General features: G+C 39.3%; 1 protein-coding gene across 1 annotated transcript in view; it reads right to left on the bottom strand.

Moving 5' to 3' along the window:
- Positions 1-25,366, bottom strand: part of CNTNAP2 (contactin associated protein 2) — a 2,342,027-nt gene that overhangs the window by 1,432,530 nt on the left and 884,131 nt on the right. The gene's annotated exons all lie outside the window — the stretch shown is intronic.

Raw genomic sequence — 25,366 nt, 5'->3', positions numbered from 1 at the left:
ATGACATTTTTCATATGTAATGACATTTGGTTTGGCAATAGGAAAATCTGGACCCTAAAATTATTGTGTTTGTTGTGTTTACAACACTTCTGGGGAAAAGGTATCACTTTAGGATTAAACAAGCAGCCCATCTGAATTTTTTTTCTTTTTCCTCTAGCTGTTCAAGATTTAAATGTTATAGTGACAACAACATGAAAACATAGAAATAAATTTTAGGAGCCTTTTTAACACGAGCACACAGCAATACACACGTAAAAGCATTTATGTCTCTAAATACGCATATCTAAGGGCTTCCCAGGTGGCTCAGTGGGAAAGTATTCTCTTTCTAATGCACAGGATGTGAGTTCAATCCCTCTGTCAGGAAGATCCCCTGGAAAAGAAAATGGAAACCCACTCCAGTATTCTTGCCTAGAAAATCCCACAGACAGAGGAGCCTGGCAGCCTACCGTCTATGGGGCCACAAGAAGAGCTGCACATGATTTAGTGACTAAACACCAACAGTGTGTATCTAAAGGACACCACTGACTTTCATATTGCAATTATTCCACGAACAGACTCACAGCAGAAACACTTCCACGGGAGATGTGTGTGGATATAATCATATCATTTCTCAGCTGGAATCTCTTGCTTGATATAACAACAGAACCTTGAAATGAACAGTGTTTGCTGAGTAGAGGAATGGGACAAACACGCAGCTATCATCATTCAGGCAGTAACAATACATTTATGCTAAAGTGGTAATTTCTTTTTCGTGAACTCTTATAAAGGCATTCAGCAATGCATAATCACTTCTCCATCATGCCATTCACATTGTTAGGATCTGAATACACAAATCACCATAACAACAAGGAAAATGAAGAAATATGATCACTTTGAGTTTTGTTGTTCAACCATCTCAGCGATTTTCCTGATTCAGTATGTGCTCAATTGTTCCTACAAGTGAAACTGAGTCATTTTCACTATTATGTTGCACTTTTTTAAAAGGATGTAACAAAGTATTTAGAGAGGTTTACATATCCCCAGATTTTCTGAATCTATTCCTTTATTGCTTCTAGAAATTATTATTACAAAGCATGAATTTGATGAAAACTATTTTGCTCATAACTTCTTTTGTCCTTAACAACCTTGAAAATGTTTCATTAGATTTCAAGGTGTTCTGTCTCATGACAGTAATATTCTGATCAGGTAGAGTTATCTGCTTAAACATGTTGTCATATTCGTGGCCCTACACAGACATTCTTTCTTCTCTGTCTTCATTTTCATTTTGTATTTAATATCATTGACAGGCAAACTGCAGGACGGTGTCCTTCCTCTTACATTTGAATTAAATTCTCTTGTTAAACTCTGAAAAGACTCTGATGCAGGGAAAGATTGAGGGCAAGAGGAGAAGGGGGCGACATAGGATGAGATGGTTGGATGGAATCACTGATTCAATGGACATGAGTTTGAGCAAACTCTGGGAGATAGTGAAGGATAGGGAAGCCTGGCATGCTGCAGTTCATGGGGTCTCAAAGAGTTGGACAAGAGTTAGCAACTAAACAAGAACAACATTATGAATCAACTTCAAATTGCAACATATTTTAAACTTAATGATATTCTAAATTAAATGCTTTGTACTCACATACTACCTCACGCTCTGATCAAATTTCAATATTTCAACTACAATTACTGTTCAATTCAGATCTGGCCAAACTTAATTTCTATTTTTTTTTTTCTGAATATGCTGTTTTTCTTGAATCTTAAGAAAAAATTTAATCTGATTTACATGATTCATGCTTTTCTCTCCTAATTAGACTGAAATTTCTAAAAGATAGAAATATTCACCAATTTATTTCCCACAGAACACTGGAAATGTTCCTACAGACTGAAGAAGAAAGGAAGTATGGGGGGAGGCATTCACACATGAACCAATTCTTGGGGGCTGCCTATATCTCCCAGAATCCTTTGCGTATGGCACATACTCAGCAGAACCAGAATCTTGTTTGGCTGTTCTAATATGTTTGTGCCCCCTTTTGAGAATAGTGTTGAAATCTGAGAGAATTTTCCTTTGGGTTTAGTCCACAAGGCTTTCTTATTAATACTTTTAAATTATCACTATCCGAATACAAACACCACAAAATGTGTTTGTCAATCAAAACCTTTAACAGCTTCTAAAAACAAGAGCAGGAGGACAGAATCTCATCATTCATTTGATTGCACAATTTCCCTGAAGGACCAAACTTAGGTAAGGAATGGAGAAAACATTTGCCAACCATATATCTAACGAAGACCTAATATCCAAACAAAACAAGGAATTCACACAACCATATATATATGTATATATATATATATATGAAAAATTACATGATTTAAAAACAAGCAAAAGACCTGAATAGACACTCTGCCAAAGAAGACAGGTAGATGACCAACAGGTAAATGTTGAATAGATATTCAACATCACTAATCAACAGAGACATCCAAATCAAAGCCACAAGGAGATACCTCCTCACATCTGTGGGAATGACTACTAGCAAAAAGACAAATCATGGTGAGGATGTAGAGAAAAGCAAATCATTGTGTAGTGCTACAGGAAATGTAAATTGATATAGCCACTATGGAAATCAGTATGAACATATCTTGAAAAGTTGAAAACACATCTATTATGTGGTCCAGTAATCCCGCTGTGTAAATATCTAAAGAAAATGGAAACAAGAGATTGAAGAGATATCTGCACCACACCTTCCCTGCAGCATTATTCAAAACAGCAAAGACAAGAAAACAACTTAAAGGCCCATCCACAAATGAATGGACAAAGAAAAGGGTTGGATACAACAGAACATTATTCAGTCTTCAAAAGGAAGGAAACCCTTCCATTTGCAGCAACACAGATAAACCTGGAGGACATCCGGATCAGTGAAAGAAGTCCGATGCAGAAAGACAAATGCTGCATTTTCTCAGCAATGGGTGGAACCTAAAATAATCACGCTATTAGGAGCATAGAGTAACATGGTGGCTGCAGGGGCTGGGGGAAAGTAGACATGGTCAAAAGATATAAACCTTTGGTTCCACAAACAGTTAAGTTCAAGGGGTCCAAAGTATAGCATAGTGACTGAAGGAGGAAAGGAACAGGCCAAGCTGACTCCATCTTGGAAAAGAAGGAAACTCTACCTTACATTCTCAGTGAACTTTGGACTATGTGCCTGGTAGCCATGGAGATAACATGCCTAAGGTGGAACAGGCCTCCAGGACTGATAAACACCATATTCTATACCAAGATTTCCCATCTCAGGAAAGAATGTAATAATCCCCTATGTAGTCAGTCAGCTTTGTAATCCTAATGGCACCCATGGGTGTAAACTACAATGTATAAACTGCTGATCCTTCTGATTATGAATCACTGTTGTAATCTGACTGTATCTCCCTTTGACATTTTCCAGAGTAGGACTGAGGAATATGGGGCTGTGGTCTTGTGCACGTATATTTAGGGTATATAAGGTTTTCACAAAAATCTGTCAGGGTCCCTGGAGAGGAAACTCTGGCTCAGACCTGCTGGTGCAATAAATGGCACTCCACTATTCACGCTGTCCTTCTGAATGAGTTTGCTTCTCAGAGTGTTTGGCTAGAACATAACTACACTTAATGCTACTGTGTTGCATACTTGAAATTTGCTAAGACAGTAAATCCTAAATATTCTCACCATAAAAAAGTAACTGTGGGAAGCAATAGATGAATTAACTAATCTTATTATGGCAATAAGATTCAAAAATATACATGTATCATATCATGCTGTACATATGAAAGTTATGCAATATTCAAAAATATAATGTATAATTTCAAATATATAATTTCAAAATGTATATGCATGATATAATGTTAAATTTATATAATGCCAATTATATCTCAATAAAACTAAAGGAAAAAAAAAACTCTGCAGGAGAATTCTTCTTGCATTAGACATGCAGTTCTCCAATGCCAGCTTTTATCAAATATAGGCTAGATGACTCCTTGCTAGGATCACTCCTTGATTTACAAATGAATCAGAATATGAGCAAGATTCCATTCAAAAGTGCTCAAAAAATGATGCAGACATGTCAAAAAGCATAGGATTCAACTTGAAAGGCCTCTTAGTGGCCAAATTTGAGAAAATTTTGAACAAAGATATTGACAGTAATACATTATAGCCCAGAGGATAAAATAAAAATCCAGGAGTACATATCGATAGTGAGAAAAGTAAGTTCTTCTTTATAATAATATCCCAAGTAATAAATGTAGAACAAATGATGGAAATGAATATTTTTTGGCAAGCATCACAGTAATAAAAATCATGAATGCATCCTAAAAGGTCAGTTTTCATTCCAACTGCAAAGAAAGGCAATGCCAAAGAATGCTCAAACTACCGCACAATTGCACTCATCTCACACGCTAGTAAAGTAATGCTCAAAATTCTCCAAGAGAGACTTCAGCAATACGTGAACCGTGAACTTCCTGATGTTCAAACTGGATTTAGAAAAGTCAGAGGAACCAGAGATCAAATTGCCAACATCCGCTGGATCATGGAAAAGCAAGAGAGTTTCAGAAAAACATCTGCTTCTGCTTTATTGACTATGCCAAAGCCTTTGACTGTATGGATCACAATAAACTGTGGAAAATTCTGAAAGAGATGGGAATACCAGACCACCTGACCTGCCTCTTGAGAAACCTATATGCAGGTCAGGAAGCAACAGTTAGAACTGGACATGGAACAACAGACTGGTTCCAATAGGAAAAGGAGTATGTCAAGGCTGTATACTGTCACCCTGCTTATTTAACTTATATGCAGAGTACATCATGAGAAACACTGGACTGGAAGAAGCACAAGCTGGAATCAAGATTGCTGGGAGAAATATCAATCACCTCAGATATGCAGATGACACCACCCTTATGGCAGAAAGTGAAGAGGAGCTAAAAGGTCTCTTGATGAAAGTGAAAGAGGAGAGTGAAAAAGTTGGCTTAAAGCTCAACATTCAGAAAACGAAGATCATGGCATCCGGTCCCATCACTCCATGGGAAATAGATGGGGAAACAGTGGAAACAGTGTCAGACTTTATTTTTTGGGGCTCCAAAATCACTGCAGATGGTGACTGCAGCCATGAAATTAAAAGACACTTACTCCTTGGAAGGAAAGCAGTGACCAACCTAGATAGCATATTCAAAAGCAGAGACATTACTTTGCCAACAAAGGTCTGTCTAGTCAAGGCTATGGTTTTTCCTGTGGTCATGTATAGATGTGAGAATTGGACTGTGAAGAAAGCTGAGCACTGAAGAATTGATGCTTTTGAACTGCAGTGTTGGAGAAGTCTCTTGAGAGTGCCTTGGACTGCAAGGAGATCCAACCAGTCCATTCTAAAGGAGATCAGTTCTGGGTGTTCTTTGGAAGGGATGATGCTATAGCTGAAACTCCAGTACTTTGGCCACATCATGAGAAGAGTTGACTCATTGGAAAAGACTCTGATGCTGGGGAGGGATTGGGGGCAGGAGGAGAAGGGGACGACAGAGGATGAGATGGCTGGATGGCATCACCAACTCAATGGATGTGAGTTTGAGTGAACTCCGGGAGATGGTGATGGACAGGGAGGCCTGGCGTGCTGCAATTCATGGGATCGCAAAGAGTCAGACACGACTGAGCGACTGAACTGAACTGAAAATTAACAGAGAAATGTTAGATGAAAAAGTATAAGAAACAGGATACTGACACTGTCTTAAAAAATATTTCCCCACTAAGTCCTTACTGTGAAAGGAAAAAAATGGTAACTTTAACGTAGAGAAACCACCTCAGCTGATCGATGTTAATGTCACCAGAAATGAGACATGGCAACAGCTTGTGCCTCTTGATATGATGCACCAAAGATATGGCATCACTTACCAAAAATCATAAACAAATTCAAAATGAGGGACATTCTAAAAGGTAATCGTCCTGTGCTCTTCACGTTTATGAAAGACAAAGATAGATTGGGAAACCGTCCAAAGTAAGAGGGACATGAGAGCTAAACGCAGTGTGCAGTCCTTGTCCAGAAAAAGGCATTGATCAGGCAAGTGATGAAGTCTATAAACAGTAAGGTCTATAGGTTAAAGTGGTCTATCGATGTTAATTTCTGGATAATGATCAATGTAACGTCATCATATAACAGGTTGACATTTGGGGAATCTAAGTTAAGGCTATATGGGAATTGTGTATTATTCTTATAACTATTATGTAAGCCTGAAAAAATCCTGAAATGAAAAATTAGTAAGAATAAAGATTTATACCAAAGAGAAAAAAAAAAAAGTGGAACTAGCTATGATGAAGTGGCAGTAGCACACAAGAAGAAATTCAAGGAATCAACGGCACCGAAAAAAGTAAATAAAGCGCTTGAGGAAAGAGCCTGCAATAGCTATATAGTGCAGACAGTTGGTTCTTCAGTTGTAAACTCAGGAATTTGCTCCTGTTGCCAAAAGGAGAGCTAGTGAGAACTACTGAGCTCTCTAATGACATGGTATAGCAGAGTTCTGTGAGTTTAAAGAGTGTAGTGAAAAAACAATGGATTGGATTGGTCAGATTAAGCCCAGTTGGGAAGCCTCAGTTATCTCTAAGTGTCTAGATGTTAGGCACTATAGATGCCTAAACTAAGATGATGGTGTTGCAGTGGAAAGGAAAAAAAAGAAGAATAAGCTTTTCTCCTTCTCTTTCCTGAGAACAAAGAAGATAAAGAGAACCGTGAGAAGGCCTGAACATACCGTTTTTTACTTGAACGGCTCCTAATTCTGTATGTCTGTAAGTAAGTTTGCTTTTCTGCCTCCTTAATCTGAATGACTGTAACTTACTTTGCTTTTCGGTCCCCTAACCCTGCAGGAGCTCCAGTTTACATTTTCTCCTTTAACTCTGTGCTAAATACATTCCCTATCTGGCGTTTACCCTTACAACACCCTTCCTCTTGTAGTTACGTATCAGAAAGAAGGCTGCAGAAACACTGAACTGCCAGACTCAATTACTGGGTTACTGACGCCAGTTTATGAAGGTCTTTAAAAAAAAATGCAAGAGGAAGAAATCAAGATCCTCCCAGCTTTGTTCCTGATCACCAACTCCTGATTGTGAGCCCTTGCCTTATATAAGCCCCTAGACTCCTTATGGAGGGAGTGGGCACAGTTCTTGAGGTAGGAGCCCACTGTGGTCCCCTCTGTGCTGCCTGAGAATTAAAGGCACCTGTCTATTTCCTCCAAACTCCATATTTTTTCATTAAGCTTCAGTGGGCAGAGAAGGCCTAAGATTTTGGCCAGCAACAATGGTAGATTAGCAGGGGGCTGGGGTGCTGGAAATAAAGAGGCAATATTTTTGACAAATACCATCTTATTTAAGAAGATAAGAAGTCTGCAGTAGAGATTACTATGCATTGACTAGATAACCCTCCATGACTGAAAGGTCATTACCCCCTTCAGAATTTCCTTGATGAAAGAAAGTCACTTTGACCAAGATCACTTCCCTCTCTGGAGGGAAACTGCATCCAATAATTGTGAAAGTGGAGCAGCAAGTCCCACTCCCATCTCTAAATCTCAGGGCTGAGGGACCATCCTAGAATTCAGCTTCTAAGGAGGTCAGCTGGGAGCTTTGTAGAGAGTACACAAGACTTCTTTCTCTTCCCCATCCTCCCCCCCTTCCTTCTCTTCTGTCCCATGCTAAGTGATCCCAAGAACTCCTCTAGGAACACCCTACATGCTCATCTCCATCTCAGAGTCAAGACGAATCAGCAACCAAATTAAAGATGACATTGAGGTTATTCAAGCTTAAAAGGCCTGTGATACCACACACCAACAAGCTGGCAGACAAGAACAGTCGTGTGAGGAGTGAATATGGAGAGGAAAACATTGAGGACTAGATTTCAGAATGCTAAAATTGAGATCGTGGGGTGCAAGGTAGCAATACCCAGAGCTAGTTGCGATATATACTGCTTGAATTCTGGAGCAAGTTCGTAACAATGGATAAAATGGTTGCCCTTTTCCACATACAGAAAATAGTTCAACTCCTGTTTTGAGGAGCGGTGTTTGCCCGTTTGCTTCTCTTATCCTGTAAGGAAATCCAAATAGCCTAAGATCTATTATCTGATTCCTGTAAGATTTCTTTTAAACTAAATTTTCTTTGGTGTGTGTGGTCGTATGTTCAAATGGTCTAGCTGAGGATTTAGATTAGCATCTTGGACAAGTTTTGAGCAATGTTAAAGCATTTCATCTGTTCAAAGATACAAAGACCACTTCTTTTTACAGCTTCCAATGAGATAAGAAATAACCCCCCACCCAAATAAGTCATTTTAGCCAGGGACAATATAAAAGTTAGTGAAGCTCTGAATCTTAGCCCATAAGAAGTTCAAGGCTTTCAAAGAGAATCAAGCTATCAGGACTCAAACAGACCTTTTGGGAGTGATTTAAATTATTTTTTTTCTGCCTCTGTGAAGGATGGAACCTCAATGGTACCTAACTGTGATGTGAAAATAAGAGAGAAAATATATTCTAATCTAGATGTAAAATTAGTGCCTTGTTTTCTCATCCTGAGCACTTACCAAAAGCCATTTTAACTAGTTTCTATAAAGATTTTCTTTCTCTGGTATGTTGAGTTTAAGAATTCAAAAATGTTACATTCCACATTAAAGTTTTATTCATTTTATGTGACAGTGAATTTTAATCTTGCACATTTAAAGATACTTCCTCATATGGGAGTTTGATAGTAGGTACATCAGAAAGTGAACTCCAGAGGATATTTTCATTCATTCATTTGCTCAAATACTAGTTGAACTAAACACTAAATCACACTACAAGATATGAGACACCTTTAGTGAAAAGCACTGAGGCCTTGGAAAAAGGTAGAATCATGGCAGTTTGGACAAGAATTAAAACTTACTGAATGCCTTCAACTAGGTGCCACTGTATTACACTAGGTTCTTTAACAGAAGCTTATTTTATTAAATTTTTATCACTGTGCAATTGTTATATGATGGAAGTAACTGTCTTATAACCAATTTACAGTTATGGTTGCATTAAACAATAAAATTGAGACCAAAAAGAGGCTAACTAGGTCAAAGGTCATGTTGATAATTAACTTTTGACTTGTCCCTGTTTCCATGAATGTAGTATATAAAACATTCAATACATTAGTTACTTCAGCATTGATACTATTAGAATCACACATTTCAACTTATTTCGTTGATAATAACATCACAATAAATTTATATCTGTCTTGAAACATTTTCAAGGAAGACAATACAGCAAGAAGTATTTTTTCATTTTAGATTAATTTGGAAACTTTTCATATTAGTCCATGCTGAGTAACACTTGCAATTCATCCTAATCTGTATTAGAGTATTACTACTTGCTTAATCTCAGAGTATTCAAAATGTCAATAGAGATACAACTATTTTCATTTTTTCCATTTATGCTTAAATTGGACTACAAAAATATAGCCTTATTTTGCAGGAATAGAAGTGGAAACAATGAGTACTAATTCATGCATTTCCTAATAATGAACATTTTTTAAATAAAATAACTCAAAACCTGTTATTCTGAATCAACCTTCAAAAAATAAACTAATAGCCAAAGTACACTTTGGAACATTTCTCATAAGATTTAAACATTCTGGGGGACACTTATTAACTCATTTTATATCTAACATTGGCATCAAAGATCAGCCTGGCATTTAAGTACTTAGTTATTGGTTTTTCTCAGCATAGTTTGGATTTATTGAATTACTTGAGTTCTTTCTATATGCCAGAGTTCTTGTCTATAGTTTAATTAATATTATCTAATTACCAACAATAATCCTCTGGTAGATAATACTATGGGCTTCCCTGATGCCTCAGTGGTAAAGAATCCGCCTTGCAATGCACAAAAAGGTGGGCTCAATCCTTGGTTCAGGAAGATTCCCTGGAGAAGAAAATGGCAACCCACTCCAGTATTTTTACCTGGGAAATCCCATGGCCAGAGAAGCTAGCTGGTTACAGTCCATGGGTTGCAAGGAGAGTTGGACATGACTTAGCATATAAACGAGAAGAAGACAACACTATACCCAATATATAAACCACTGAAACCTAAAATGTTACAGCAACTGGCTCCAAACCCCACAGCTTGTGACTGCAAATTCACAACTACAGGCCATTTGACCTCAATGCCTGCTCTAAACAAGAGATTCTAAGAATTTGCTACTTATTTCTCAGGAACACACTGCAACCCTTTTAATTAAAAAAAAAAAAAAAAGTAAAAAATATGGTCAGACTCACTTAGAAAGGATGGTTTCTCGATCAGCAGTAGCAGCAACAGTGAACCTTCATCAGAACATTGGACTCTCCTGCTTCCCCATACTATCCAATCAGAACCTCTGGGCACGAGGCCTTTCAGTCTGTTTCAACAAGCTCTCCAGGTGACTCCAATTACCCTACTCCAGGAGAATCAGACATTACTTTGCCAACAAAAGTCTGTCTAGTCAAAGTTACAGTTTTTCCAGTAGTCATGCATGGATGTGAGAGTTGGACTATAAAGAAAGCTGAGCACAGAAGAATTGATGCTTTTGAACTGTGGTGTTGGAGAAGACTCTTGAGAGTCCCTTGGACTGCAACCAGTCCATCCTAAAGGAAATCAGTCCTGAATATTCACTGGAAGGACTGATGCTGAAGCTGCAACTCCAGTACTTTAGCCACCTGATGTGAAGAGCTGACACATTGGAAAAAAAACATGATGCTGGGAAAGACTGAAGGTGGGAGGAGAAGGGGACAACAGAGGATGAGATGGTTGGATGACATCACCAACTCGATGGACATGAGTTTGAGTAATCTCTGGGAGTTGGTGATGGACAGGGAAGCGTGGCGTGCTGCAGTCCATGGGGTCGCAAAGAGTCGGACACAACTGAGCGACTGGACTGAGCTGAACTGACTGAGGAGAATCAGAGCAGTTTAGGAAAAAGAAAAAACAAAACACTACTTTAAAACTATGCTCAAAACTATTCTTTAAACTTTAAAAAACTATTTTCCTTTCTTTACACATCATTAAAGGTTATTTTCTCCAATGAAATGATTCTTGAGTTCCTTCAGTGATAGATACAAACTTATTTTTACATGATAATAGGTAACTGTCAGATCCCAGTAAAACAAGTCATAATGATGTAGGATAGACCAGAGATCTTTTATAAACTATTTCATTAAAAAAATCACAACCTAAGAGATACAGAAAATATTTTTTTAAAGAGCTAAAGATTTTTAAGATGAACTTTAAATATCTAAATATTTTGGCAAAATTACACACACACACACAAAAAACTATAATTATATACAGGGCTTTCTTGGTGGCTCGGGGTAAAGAACCCACCTACCAATGTAGGAGATACAAGAGACCTGGGTTTGATTCCTGGGTCTGAAAGATTCCCTGGAGAAGGAAACAGCTACCAGCTGGGAGCCAGCATGAGGAATCCCGCCCGCGGCAAAGGTCATGAGGAAGGAAGCTCGACAAAACGCAAAGGCGTGATCTGGCTTCAGGGGTTCCCTCTGGGTTTTCCTGAACATCTACCCCCGAAAACCAGAGTCTGCCTGCTTTATTGTACTGTGCTTTCCACTCTTCTGATATTCTCTGGAAATAGTTAACTCAGGGCTTCAGTTAACAGTCTCCTGCATATAAAAAGAATGTCTCAGTTTAAACCCCTTTGATGGCTTTCTAACTTACCTAACCGGTCTGCCTGGACTTTTACAACTTGTGAATTGTTTACAGCCCCCAACCTGGAGAGGCATGAAGCTTAAAGCATCTTAAAGATACAGAGCCTTTTCTGAAAAGCTAAAACTTATACTGGTGATGGGTTTCACTGTTGAGTCAATGACTGCTGCCAGGCCTCCATATTCTTTATCTTTTAGGCACCTGAAGGATATTAATCAATGCAATTGGGATGTAGAAAAGGGAATATAGTAGTTTTGATGTTAGCAACACTAGACTTTTGAGTTAATTAACTTTCTCTTTGTTATAAATCACTGTACTTCTTTCATGGTTATAAATTGCTGTGTCCTTGCTATGTAAAAATGTAACTTTATTTAGTGCTTTCTGAGAGTGGCACCAGACTTTGGGAAGAACAATACTATTAAGGCAAATAAGTCTTCTGGTTGACAAACCCTTATCCGAAAAGGGCCGTAAAATGTTAATTGGCCTTCTGGCCAGAAGATGATGTAAATCACCTAAAACTTGTGTATACAACTAAGTGTGCAGAGAGAAAGCCTGGTCTCGATAAGAGTCAGGGCTGCTGATGCTACATAATTTTGTATTATCCATTGATCTCTATGTAAAATCGAAAGTATATAAGGCCTTTCCAGACAATAGAGGATGGGCCAGTCACTGGACTGGTTTCCCCCGTGTCTTTTCTTACTCTATTTTCTGGCTGAATTCCCATCTGGGGCGTGGAGGCTCGCCATGTCTACTTACTTGCCCTGGCTTTTAAGATCTATGTGAGAGGGAGCCTAAGGCGGGGCACCCCCTGCTATTCAAGAGGACACCAGTAGCCTAACATAGATGGTACAAGTTCCTTGTCTTGGAACTTTATTGGTTTTCCACATAATCCAAGTTATTCAGCCTCTTTTCTCCACTAAAATTTTCTACTACACTATTTCTTCCTAATCTCTTTTTATATTTCTAAATAAATAAGTTTTTCCTCGCCCACGCTATCCCTGCTTTGAATTACCCTGGATCCACTGGGGCAGGACCCCGGCAGCTACCCATTCCAGTATTCTTGCCTGGAGAATTCCACAGACCGAGGAGCACGGTGGGCTATAGTCCATGGGGTTGTGAAAGAGTCAGACGGTGACTAAACAGCAACAACAAATAACAGCATATATATTTTTAATGCACTAGATTTTGTACACAAGTTTTGTACACAGTTGATAGCTGGCCAGGGACATTGTTTAGTAGCTTTAATATTGTCCAAAGAAATATTAGTTAAAATGCTTAAAATTTAAAACTCTTATTCCTTTGCATAGTTTCTCTATTTGAAAGGAAAAAAAAGGTAAATACTTATGAAAAATTTCTTGACTCTGTTGATGGTTAACTTTACTGAAGATGACTGAATTGACTAACAAATTAGTTCAAAAATCCAAGTTAAGTATCATCATAAAGGAAAATTTCAAGCGCTCTGTTATGTTTAGGTATTTTGCAGGTAGCTTAACATCACTACCGATACTGAGACAAATGTCACAATGAGCTGGAGTTCCAGGTCAGTGTTCCACACTTATTGATGACACTTTACAGGATAATTAAGGAAGCTTGATGTTTGCATCCTCTTTTCAGAACTGCTTTCATCAGTCTCTGAAATAAATTAACAGTATTCACCCTCTTATTGCTCCATAGAAGTGATTCAGAACAGTGTGAAGGCTTCTGCCTAGAATAGTATGTTTTTGTGGTAAAAGGTTAATTTCACTATATTCATTCCATTAGAATTCAAAGAGGGCTATTTCACTCAGATGTTGAAACAGATGAATTGGGACTGCCAAATGCAAATTCCACTAAAATTAAATGCCTACTTAAAAAGTATTCTGCTTGCATTTCAAAGCATTATATTTAGCTCATGGGATGCAAAATTGCCAGACTACAATACTGACTTAAAAGATTTCCACTGACAGGAAACACTGGGGAAAATGAAGGAACCAGAGGGATTTAAAAGAAATTTGATCTTTTCACAAAGAAGAAAAAAAATATATTAGGGCTAGAAACCTTATAAAAATAAATTTAATGAGGTTGTGGAACTGTTTCAATGAACCATATTATTGACAGAAGTAAGGAATCCTGACCTTGGAGGGCTGCTGCCTCTCTTTCTTCCATTATCACCTTGTCTTTTCAGTAACAAGATGCATAACTTGCTGAAAAGACATCATGTCTAAACCAGAAGCCAGTCTTCAAGAACTAAACCACCTGTTCACACATATAATTTTCTAATGGCTCATGATTCCTCATTTAGTTGGTGAAAGAGAATGAACCTGAAAGAAAGCTCCCTCCAAGTAGGTCTGGTTTTCCATGGGTATTAATAACATTTATTCATTCATTCATGAATTCAATAACTTGTTAATGCACTCAATACTTATTTGGGTCAATAATTGCATGTGTTCTTTTTGGGTTGCTGTAGTCTCTCAAGTACAGATTGCAGGATATGCTGAATTTCCTGAAACAGAGGATTGGGAAAAATACACTGACACTGACGCTTTACCTATAAACAGGGTAAGGACAAGTTCAGAGCTAATCAGAAGCAAGAAATAAAGGTGTCAGTATTATTTCCTAGCCTTCAGAATCCCAATTCGGTTCAATAAACTCTTTCCAAAAAAAAAAAAAGTGTAGCCCTTTCTTAAAACTTTTGTCTCAGAAATGATTATTAGTAATTGTAGAGTAAAAGGTTGAGAGTCCCTGAGACAGCAAAGAGATTACATCAGTCAATTCTAAAGGAAATCAACCCAGAATATCCACTGGAAGGACTGATGCTAAAGCTGAAGCTCCAATCCTTTGGCCATCTGATGCAAAGGCAAGACCCTGGAAAAGGGTCTTTCCCAAGATCTTTTGGAAAAGACCCCTTTCCAGGACTCTTGGAAAAGACCCTGATGCTGAGAAAGACTAAGGGCATGAGGAGAAGGGGATGACAGAGGACGAGATGGTTGGATGCATCACCAACTCAATAGGCATGAATTTGAACAAACTCTCGGAGATGGTGAAGGACAAGGAAGCCTGGAGTGCTGCAGTCCATGGGGTCTCAAAGGGTCGGACACGATTCAGGGACTGAATTGAACTGAAAAGGTTAAAATAGATGGCTGAAGGTCTTGTATTGTGACAACTCATCAGTCTATTAGTTCAAGTGGGTAATTATCAAATAAAACCATTGATGTACATGATGTTAGCACATTTAATATCCTGGTTTAATAATGAAGCTGAATTAACCATTAGCAAAAGATTTTCTGTATCTCTATTTTCCCTCTCTTTCTGCAGCCTAGGCAAAAATCCCTGGATACACGTAGGTAATAACAAACAAATATCAAACACATAAAACTTAAACAAGACCAAACAATTGGAAATAGGCATTTATTTTCAATTGTTGTTAATCCGAACACAGAGGTAGAGCTGTCTTTTCTTCGCAGACCTTTTGACATTTGCAGCAACACATTCTGCATTTTACCCTGTCATCTGTGATATTGGAAATGAAATGCTGTGTCTGATCAGAAGCATCAAGCATGAAGCCAAGCAGAAGATACATAAGTATCTTATGGTCCATTGCCTGTGGTGATTGAGCTAGTGGCATCGAAAAGGGACACTGAGAGGTCTGACACACATCATCTTTCACTTTCAATCACACACACACACACCAATGCACACACGCATGAAGAAATAGCTTTCTTCTTCCGGTGGCTGCTAATTGACTAATTGAGCATTAGGCCTTGAATGAGTGCTAAACAGGAGTAGGACTGAAAATGTCTCCCACTTTCAACTGATCTAGGATAATTTCTTAGAGTTCCATCAATGTAAATAGCTTAAAAAGTGTGTGTGTGGGGTTAATATTTATGTGATAGTACATATAACACCATCTCACATTCCATGTACTTTAAGCATGCATTTTGTTTGATTCTAAGTGAGCATATAGAAGATAATGGTTAATGTGTTATGTTATAGTTCACACATTTTTTGAATAAAGCTTACTGAAATTAGCTCTTATGGAAATCGTGTTCTTATTTTCTTCCCTGTATACCAGGGTGAGTGAACTAAATAAAAAGCCTGTGGGCCAAATCCTGCCTACCACCTGTTTTTGGATGGTCTAGGAGCATAGAGTGGATGTTACATTTTTAAATGGTATGGGAATAAAAAGAAATGATGATGTTACACAACAGGGAAAGGTATGTGAAATTCAAATTTCAATGTCAATTAATAAAGATTTATTGAAACACATTCACACGCACTGGTTTCTGTCTCTCTTTGTCTGCTTTCATGGTATAATGACAGAACTGAGTAATGGTGACAGAGATCAAATGTTTCCAGCAAATCCTAATAAGGCAGGAGGCAGATGGCCCCCCTGCCACCCCAGAGTAAAGCGACTGGAGATTCATTCCCTATGAACTGCAAACTTCCAAAACAAGAACAGCAGCACAATTGAGAGAGGAGGCTCGGCCCTGCTCAGACCACATATTTCTCCTTCCTGAAGTCAGGAGACCTCCCCAACCACACGTGCACAGAAATGGCTCCTTGCAGGCCAAAGAGGGAGCAAAGTCAAGGGATGCTGTACTCAAGACACCTCTTTGGTAGGATTCCCCTTTGGTAAGAGCTGTGTGCACACACATGGGAGGATCCTGAGTTAAACCAAATATGGATCGTGAACCAGGCAAATCAAAATGATTGGCCAAACGAAACCCCGAAGAAATGCCCCATAAAGGTAATTCAAACCTCCACTCAGGGACTCTCCCTCTGAGTCTGCCCATGTGTTTATCCACATGTACTGTACACATTTTTTCCCCTCTTAATAAATACTTTACTTGTTTCACTACTTTCCATCTTTGTGGGAACTCTTCCGCAAAGCTGAAGGGCCAGGGCCCTTGTTACTGACCACTGATCTAGTGGCTAGGGTCTGACGCTCTCCCTGCTGTAACCCAGCCTGATCTCTGGCTGGGAACCCAAGCCCCGTGCCAAGCTGTTGAAGGTTGAGGCCACCTGAGATCACTAAAATATCAACTGTTTGGCCCTTTAAAAAAAAAAGAAAAGAAAAGAAAAGAAAAATCCAACTCTTGATTTATACTACATCCATCTACATCACTTGAAGCAGAAATAGTAAATTCTAGCAGTTCTGATGTAAGCCCTTTTTTAGACATATTCTATTCCAAAAGCTATTTCTTAATACAATAATTTATGAAAGTGTAACAGTTTCCCAGCTCTTTCTCCACCCTCAACTTCAGCTGAAATGATAATTTCTATTATATTCTAAGCCAGAACACAAAATTGCCTACTCAACAATGAAACTGGAATATGCCTTTGAGGTTAAAGTATATATGTGTGTGTGTGTGTATATATATATATATATATATATATATAGAGAGAGAGAGAGAGAGAGAGAGAGAGAATACATATATTTGTATATAAATATACACAAATGAGGAATATAGGATTTTATTTACATAAGCCACACTAGAGTTTCAGTGGGCTTGATTTCACACCAAGATACATTCCTGTACAAGTGGTTGAATCCAGTCAGCAGCAGCCTTTGATCTGGAAATGGGGAGGATTTATGCAAGTGCTTGTCATCTGAAAATGGGGAGATGAGATATATCAAAGGAAAGAGTCTACATTTTACTAGTTTGCCCATATACAGGGACTCGTTTTCCAACATTCTCATCTATTTTTCCATCATAAAATTTACATGAATAAATCAGAAATAGCTTTGAATTACCATAATTTGTGTACATCTTACACCATCTAATAAATTATAACTTTGTGAGAATGAGCACAATATATTATGTAGCCTCATACTTCTAGATGATCCATGAATATTTATGAAATGAAAATGACCTCACTGCAGAGTTCTCCACCATTCTAGAGGATTGGTCACTGCCCGTGATTATATATGCTCCCCTATCCATAAGAGCTGGATGTCCATCCATGGACTACATTTTCTGGCTGGCTTGAATGGACACAGAGCCTTGTGCTCCCTGGGAACAGATTAAAGGCAAAGGAAGAAGGCAGCAGAGGATGAGATGGTGGGATGGTATCACCCACTCAATGGGCATGAATTTGAGCAGACTCTGGGAGACAGTGAAGGACAGGGAAGCCTGGTGTGCTGCAGTCCATGGGGTCACAAAAAGTCAGACACAGCTTAGCAACTGAACAGCAATTTGCATACTCTGAAAGCGAATGTGAGCAGAAGTGAAGAGGGTGATTTCTAAGTCAAGGAGCTTAAAATGCAGTTGTGCCTTCCCTTCTCTCCTTCTCCAGATTCACTGACTGAATGTGGGGAACTCTGGTCCCCTGCAGTGGGATGGGGCCAATGGAAGAAACGAATTTGCCACACAACCCAATCACCATGACAAAGGCCACCTGCCAAACAGGTACATCTGCCTTGGACTGTGTTGTGATTGACAAGTAAATGTCCCCTGTGCAAACCTCTGTCACTCAGGGATTTATTTGTTACAGCAGCTTGCATGACCTGACCCTAGCCCAAAACAGTTGCCAACTTTATCCCTGTTGCTACATATAAAGGCTATAAAGTGAAAGTGAAGCTGCTCAGTCATGTCCGATTCTTTACGACCCTGTGGATTGTAGCCCACCAGGCTCCTCCGTCCATGGGATTCTCTAGGCAAGAATACTGGAGTAGGTTGCCATTTTCTTCTCCAGGGGATCTTCCTGACCCAGGGATAGAACCCAGGTCTCCCACATTATGATAAGATGCTTTAACCTCTGAACCACCTGTGGAGGCTACAGTTTAGCTTTTATCACTGTTAACCTGCCCATGGTACTAATACCATTCATCACTTGGCCCATTTTGAAATTCCTCTAACTTTGCCTTTTGGACTAGGACCATGCTGTACAACATTCCCTGCTCCCCTTTAACCTTCCTGGCTTCTCCTTTTCATCCTTCTTGGCCAGCTCCTCCTCTCTTGCCAAATTTCATATCCCCCCAGAATCCTCTCCCTGGCCCTTTTCTTTCCCAGATCAATCTGACCACGCCAAACCTTTGAAAGAAGCCTCACTTCAATAATGACTACCTTCACCTGGAGGCAGGTGACAATTTAAGACTTAAACTATCTTAAACACAGAGGAGATGTAGGAAAATGTGACACCTGCCTAATGTGATTTATATTTCACTATTCTCTTTCTTAGCAGTAAAGAATCTTCCTGCAATGCAGAAGCCACAGGAGACATGGGATCAATCCCTGGCTCAGGAAGATTCCCCTGGAGAAAGGAATCGCCACCCACTCCAGTATTCTTGCCAGAAGTATCCTGCGGACAGAGGAGCCTGGTGGGCTACTACAGTCCATGGGGTCACAAAGAGCTGGACATGACTGAAGCTCTGATTCCCTTTTAAGATCTTACTATAAGGAGTCAGTCATAGAGAGATTTCAGCAAACATGGTCATTCCATTTTCTTTTTACAATTATATCTTTTTTTAGCTCCCTCAAACCACTAAAGCTAGTAGGCTTCCTTTTACCCTATGCATAATCTCTGGGAACCAGAAATCTTCATTCCTTCAACAAATAATTAAGAATGTATGAGTTGACATTGTTCCAAGTGTTATAGAGAGACAGTGAAGAGGAAAGTCAATATTTTTGCTTTGACGGAGCTTATTTCAAGTGGAAGAAAGCAGATGATAGGCACGTAAAATAATTTCAGATGAGACAAAAGGCTGTGGAAACCATAAATTGTAATCATGGGACTGCATGAGGAAAACACAACCATAGGGCAAAGGCAAGCGTAAGAAACAGTCACAAGATCTCTGAGGATACAAACTGAGATATCTGAACGATGCAAAGGAATCAGCCATGTCAATACCAGGAGGGGAGGGAGTATTCCAGCTAGGGGGACGTCAGGTACATAAGAGGTAGTGATCATACCTTGAAAAAATGAAAGCCTGCCAATGTGGCTAGTGATTATGATACAAGATGAGGCCAGAGAGTAAACAAAGAAATGGCATGTAAAGGAAACAGGGTTTTAGATATTCCAAATATACTGGACAGCAGCTGGAGAGAAGACAGCTTGGGGAATAAGAGAAATTACGGAAGGCTACCCAGTTTATCACTACTAAAATGAAGAACTGAGGAATGTTACTTAATTTCTCAGGGTTTCAGATTCACTTTCACGAAACACAGCACTTGGTAGCAATGGGCATTCATGTTTTGTCTGGATCTAGAAAATCGATCAGAAAATCAGCAGACCTTCAGAACTGTCACAAGCTGTATATCCAAAATACAGATTAACAGTGGTCAAACTATTGGCTACCCTTCCATATTTTTCTGGGACTCAATTCTATTCACACTTTTGCTTTCATACTATTGTACAATTTATCTTTCCTTATTTATTTTCCTAAATCATCTAATGCTATTTGAAAGATTGGACTTCTAATTTATTTGTGGCTCTATGAAATGAACATGTAAGACTCATTCAACTTATACTTAATAGAATCATAAACTGAGAGTTACAATTATGTATGTTTCTTCTGCAAAATGAGGACTAACAAAGCCCTGCCTCCTTTAACTCTTTTAATAATATGTTTCCATGGATGAAGTAAGAAACCGCAGTTCCTTAGATTTTTACTTAGAAGAAACTCTAAAGACCATGTCATCTAGCATTATTATTTTATAGATAAGAAAATTGGTAATCAGGGGCTTTCCAAAATGCTCATGTATTTGCAATAGAGAGAGTCGTAATAGAGTATGTAGCACCATGGAGAATTAAGACATATAATCCAGTCATTCCAATTCTCGGAGTCCTTATTGGTGGAAACAGCACTAGCTTTCTTGTTCTCATTTGAAAGGATTCTTTGGCTGGTGACAATCAGTTTGTGCCCTAATCATGCAGACTGGCCCCACCCTGGACTGACACTGGACCACTGTCACTCCCAGTGACATGCAGAAATGACAACCTCCTATCTGTAGATACTGCAAAAATAACTGAATTTCATTTTAATTTGAATTTGTCCAAATTTTCAAAGATGATCCCAAATACTTTAGCTGAATGAGGGCAAAACCTAGAAATTAAGAGCCTGGTGAACTATAAAGGCTCCTAACCAGAGTCAATAGCCCAGACCCAGGTATTATTCTATAGGAATAAACTGCAAAAGGGAATGTAGTTTTTGCTTCACTGCTTAAATCATTTAAGTCCTTTTCTATATTTACTCCTATCTTATCTTTTCAAAAAATTCCATTTCTTTGAAGTGTTCAATCACCTTATAAAAAAAAAAAAAAAGCCCAATGTGTGTGTGGGTACCACACAGATTTTTATACTGGAGTTTTATTTACTTATCCCTCGTGCACATCAACCCACTCAATTTGACAGGACCACTCATTTGAGATCTGAAGATCAGAAACCTGGACCAGCGTAAAGGCAATGAAAAGTCTGACAGGTACAGATTTCACTTGTTCACCCAAACAAATATGTGAATAAATTAAAATGATAAAAAATATAAAAGATAACATCCATGAGAATGTTCCACTAAAACAGTTTATAAACAGTTATTCAGTTCATACCATGGCTAAGGTTTTTCCAGTAATCATGTATGGATGTGAGAGTTGGACTGTGAAGAAGGCTGAGCGCCGAAGAATTGATGCTTTTGAACTGTGGTGTTGGAGAAGACTCTTGAGAGTGCTTTGGACTGCAAGGAGATCCAACCAGTCCATTCTGAAGGAGATCAACCCTGGGATTTCTTTGGAAGGACTGATGCTAAAGCTGAAGCTCCAGTACTTTGGACACCTCATGCGAAGAGTTGACTCATTGGAAAAGACTCTGATGCTGGGAGGGATTGGGGTCAGGAGGAGAAGGGGACGACAGAGGATGAGATGGCTGGATGGCATCACTGACTCAATGAACGCAAGTCTGAGTGAACTCCGGGAGTTCTTGATGGACAGGGACACCTGGCATGCTGCAATTCATGGGGTCGCAAAGAGTCGGACACGACTGAGCAACTGAAATGAACTGAACTGAACTGAAGAGTAGGTTAAAAAAAAAAAAACACAACTATCAGAATGAACTAACAAAACATTGCAAATCAATTATGTGCATGTTAATGGAGAAGGAAATGGCAACCCACTCCAGTGTTCTTGCCTGGAGAATCCCAGGGACGGCGGAGCCTGGTGGGCTGCTGTCTATGGGGTCGCACAGAGTCGGACACGACTGAAGCGACTTAGCAGCAGCAGCATGTGCATGCGAAGTCGCTTCTAGTCATCTTTCACTCTTTGCAACCCTATGGACTGTAGCCCACCAGGCTCCTCTGTTCATGAGATTGTCCAGGCAAGAACACTGGGGTGGATTGTCATTTCCTCCTCCAGGGGTTCTTCCCGACATACAGATCAAACCACATCTCTCTCTCTCTTTTTTTTTTTTTTTTTTAACTTTACCATATTGTATTGGTTTTGCCCTACGTTGACATGAATCCACCAAACCACATCTCTTAATTCATCTTATGTCTCCTGCATTGGCAGGTGGGTCTTTTACCACTAGTGCCACCTGGGAAGCCCTTAAATCAACCATATTTCAAAAAAAAAAAAAACAAAAACAAAAACAAAACAAAACTAATGATGAATTCTAGAGGAAATCAACCCTGAATATTCACTGGTATTCACTGGAACGACTCATGCTGAAGCTGAAGCTCCAATACTTTGGCCACTTGATGCCACTTGGCCACTCATTGGAAAAGATCCTGATGCTGGGAAAGACTGTAGGCAGGAGGAGAAGGGGATGACAGAGGATGAGATGGTTGGATGTTATCACTGACTCAAAGGACATGAGTTTGCGCAAACTCCGGGAGATGGTGAAGGACAGGGAAACCTGGTATGCTGCAGTCCATGGGGTTGCAAAGAGTAGGCACAACTTAGCAACTGAACAACAATGATAGCAATGAAATGGAATATCTAACCTACTCTTTCAGGGCGAGGTACTCAGTGATCTTAGCTCTGCTTTCATCATTCTCTCTCTTTCTCATTCAGGGTGCAAATGCTCATGTGTGGCAAAAGTGACTAATATGTCATGCAAGAATCCAAGATAATAAACATCCCCTGTGAGTAATGTCATATGTATCAGCCCTTAATTATGATTTTTCATTCTCTATTGAACTCTTGTTAGAATTCTTATATTTACACTCCTCTACTCATTCTCACTCCAGAAAAACATCTATTTCTGCTTTATTGACTATGCCAAAGCCTTTGACTGTGTGGATCACAATCAACTGTGGAAAATTCTGAAAGAGATGGGAATACCAGACCACCTAACCTGCCTCTTGAGAAACCTGTATGCAGGTCAGGAAGCAACAGTTAGAATGGGACATGGAACAACAGACTGGTTCCAAATAGGAAAAGGAGTATGTCAAGGCTGTATATTGTCACCCTGCTTATTTAACTTCTATGCAGAGTCCATCATGAGAAACGCTGGGCTGGAAGAAGCACAAGCTGGAATCAAGATTGCCGGGAGAAATATCAATCACCTCAGATATGCAGATGACACCACCCTTATGGCAGAAAGTGAAGAGGAGCTAAAAGGTCTCTTGATGAAAGTGAAAGAGGAGAGTGAAAAAGTTGGCTTAAAGCTCAACATTCAGAAAATGAAGATCATAGCATCCAGTCCCATCACTTCATGGGAAAGAGATGGGGAAACAGTAGAAACAGTATCAGACTTTATTTTTGGGGGCTCCAAAATCACTGCAGATGATGACTGCAGCCATGAAATTCAAAGACGCTTGCTCCTTAGAAGAAAAGTTATGACCAACCTAGACAGTATATTCAAAAGCAGAGACATTACTTTGCCGACTAAGGTCTGTCTAGTCAAGGCTATGGTTTTTCCTGTGGTCATGTATGGAGGTGAGAGTTGGACTGTGAAGAAGGCTGAGCACTGAAGAATTAATGCTTTTGAACTGTGCTGTTGGAGAAGGCTCTTGAGAGTCCCTTGGACTGCAAGGAGATCCAACCAGTCCATTCTGAAGGAGATCAACCCTGGGATTTCTTTGGAAGGAATGATGCTAAAGCTGAAGCTCTAGTACTTTGGCCACCTCCTGCGAAGAGCTGACTCATTGGAAAAGACTTTGATGCTGGGAGAGATTGGGGGCAGGAGGAGAAGGGGATGACCCAGGATGAGATGGCTGGATGGCATCATGGACTCGATGGACGTGAGTCTGAGTGAACTCCGGGAGATGGTGATGGACAGGGACGCCCGGCGTGCTGCGATTCATAGGGTCGCAAAGAGTCATACACGACTGAGCGACTGAACTGAACTCATTCTCTTGAGGAGTTCATCTGTGAATAGCTACCTATGATATCTTGATGTCTTTCCTTTCATCTACCTTGTGTGTGTGTGTGTGTGTGTGTGTGTGTGTGTGTGTGTGTGTGTGTGTAATGAACACCAAGAAAGAAGTATATTTCAAGTATTAACTTTGCACTCATTTTTCCATGCAAGTTTTACATGGAGTCATAAGCAACAGTCTTGTCTTGTTTATTTTTTTAAAATTTTCATGTTAATTCACACTTGAACTAACAAATCTACAATAAGTTTGGCACCCTATTTTAAATTGCATTTTAAGGGTTTCTGTTTTCAGATTTTCTGCTGGCTGTGTCTATAAAACTGTCTAAATAATTGCATACTAATTTCTAAGATCATTCCCATTAGACATTAAGCACTTGGCTTTGTGCCATCAGTGTAAGAAATTTGGTTCACTTATACTATCATCCTCCATAAACCCCTCCTCTTCTCTGAGATTTTAATTATTGTTTTTATTTTTCTAGTACTTACCATATATCTTTAAATATTATTTTTGAACTTCTATTTCTTAATCCACATGTTATCTCAAACACCTGAAAATTATACCTAGGAAGGCTCGGGACTCCTAATGTGTGTTCTGGCATCTCAAAATAATATTCTAGTATTATGCTTAAAATACATACTTCTGTAGTGAATTAACGAAGAGGTTCTATATCTGTACTGCCCAGTCATAAAGAAATCAATCAAGAGGTGCTAATTTTGTCCTCAAAAACTGGAGGTATGTCTTATAGGTAGATATATCTGAGAAAAATCCACTGTAAATATAAAAGGGTATATTTAACCATTACCTAATGCTCTCCTTTAGTTCCCAAAGATTCATATCTCACATCTGATTTGGTGTCACCACTAGAGTAACTCATTTTTAACCACATGTATACATGCCTCTTAACTTTGCCTCTACGGAAATAGCCTCAGTGATTTGAGGAGGGAACTAGCATGTATCCTTGAAATTTTAATTGTTTATAATCAACACTGATGATCATGTAATGTGAAAGAAAAGTAGTCTGAAAAATAGCCACATGTGGTTCGTGGCGACCCCTGGATGAATACTGATGAATAATGATCATGCCAGGAGTCCTTTATTCATCCAAACAATTATCAGAGACAGCCTTGCCAGTGTCCTGGAGAAGGAATTGGCACCCACTCCAGTACTCTCACCTGGAGAATCCCACGGACAGAGGAGCTGGTGGGCTACAGTCCACGGGCTCGCAGAGAGTCGGACACGACTGGGCAGCTTTCACTTCGCTTTTGCCAGTGTCACTAGGCTGGCCTACAGTTGCCAGGCCAAGGAGACAACAACCCAGTGAATATTTCACAACACAGACAGACTCACAGACACACAGAACAGGCTAGCAGTTACCAGCAGGGAGAGGGATGCGGGGAGGGGCAA

Source organism: Ovis aries, chromosome 4 (assembly GCF_016772045.2).
Source record: "Ovis aries strain OAR_USU_Benz2616 breed Rambouillet chromosome 4, ARS-UI_Ramb_v3.0, whole genome shotgun sequence".
NCBI classification, from domain to species: domain Eukaryota; kingdom Metazoa; phylum Chordata; class Mammalia; order Artiodactyla; family Bovidae; genus Ovis; species Ovis aries.
The sequence above is the reverse complement of the archived record's forward strand: the minus strand, read 5'-3'. Positions and strand labels throughout refer to the sequence as shown.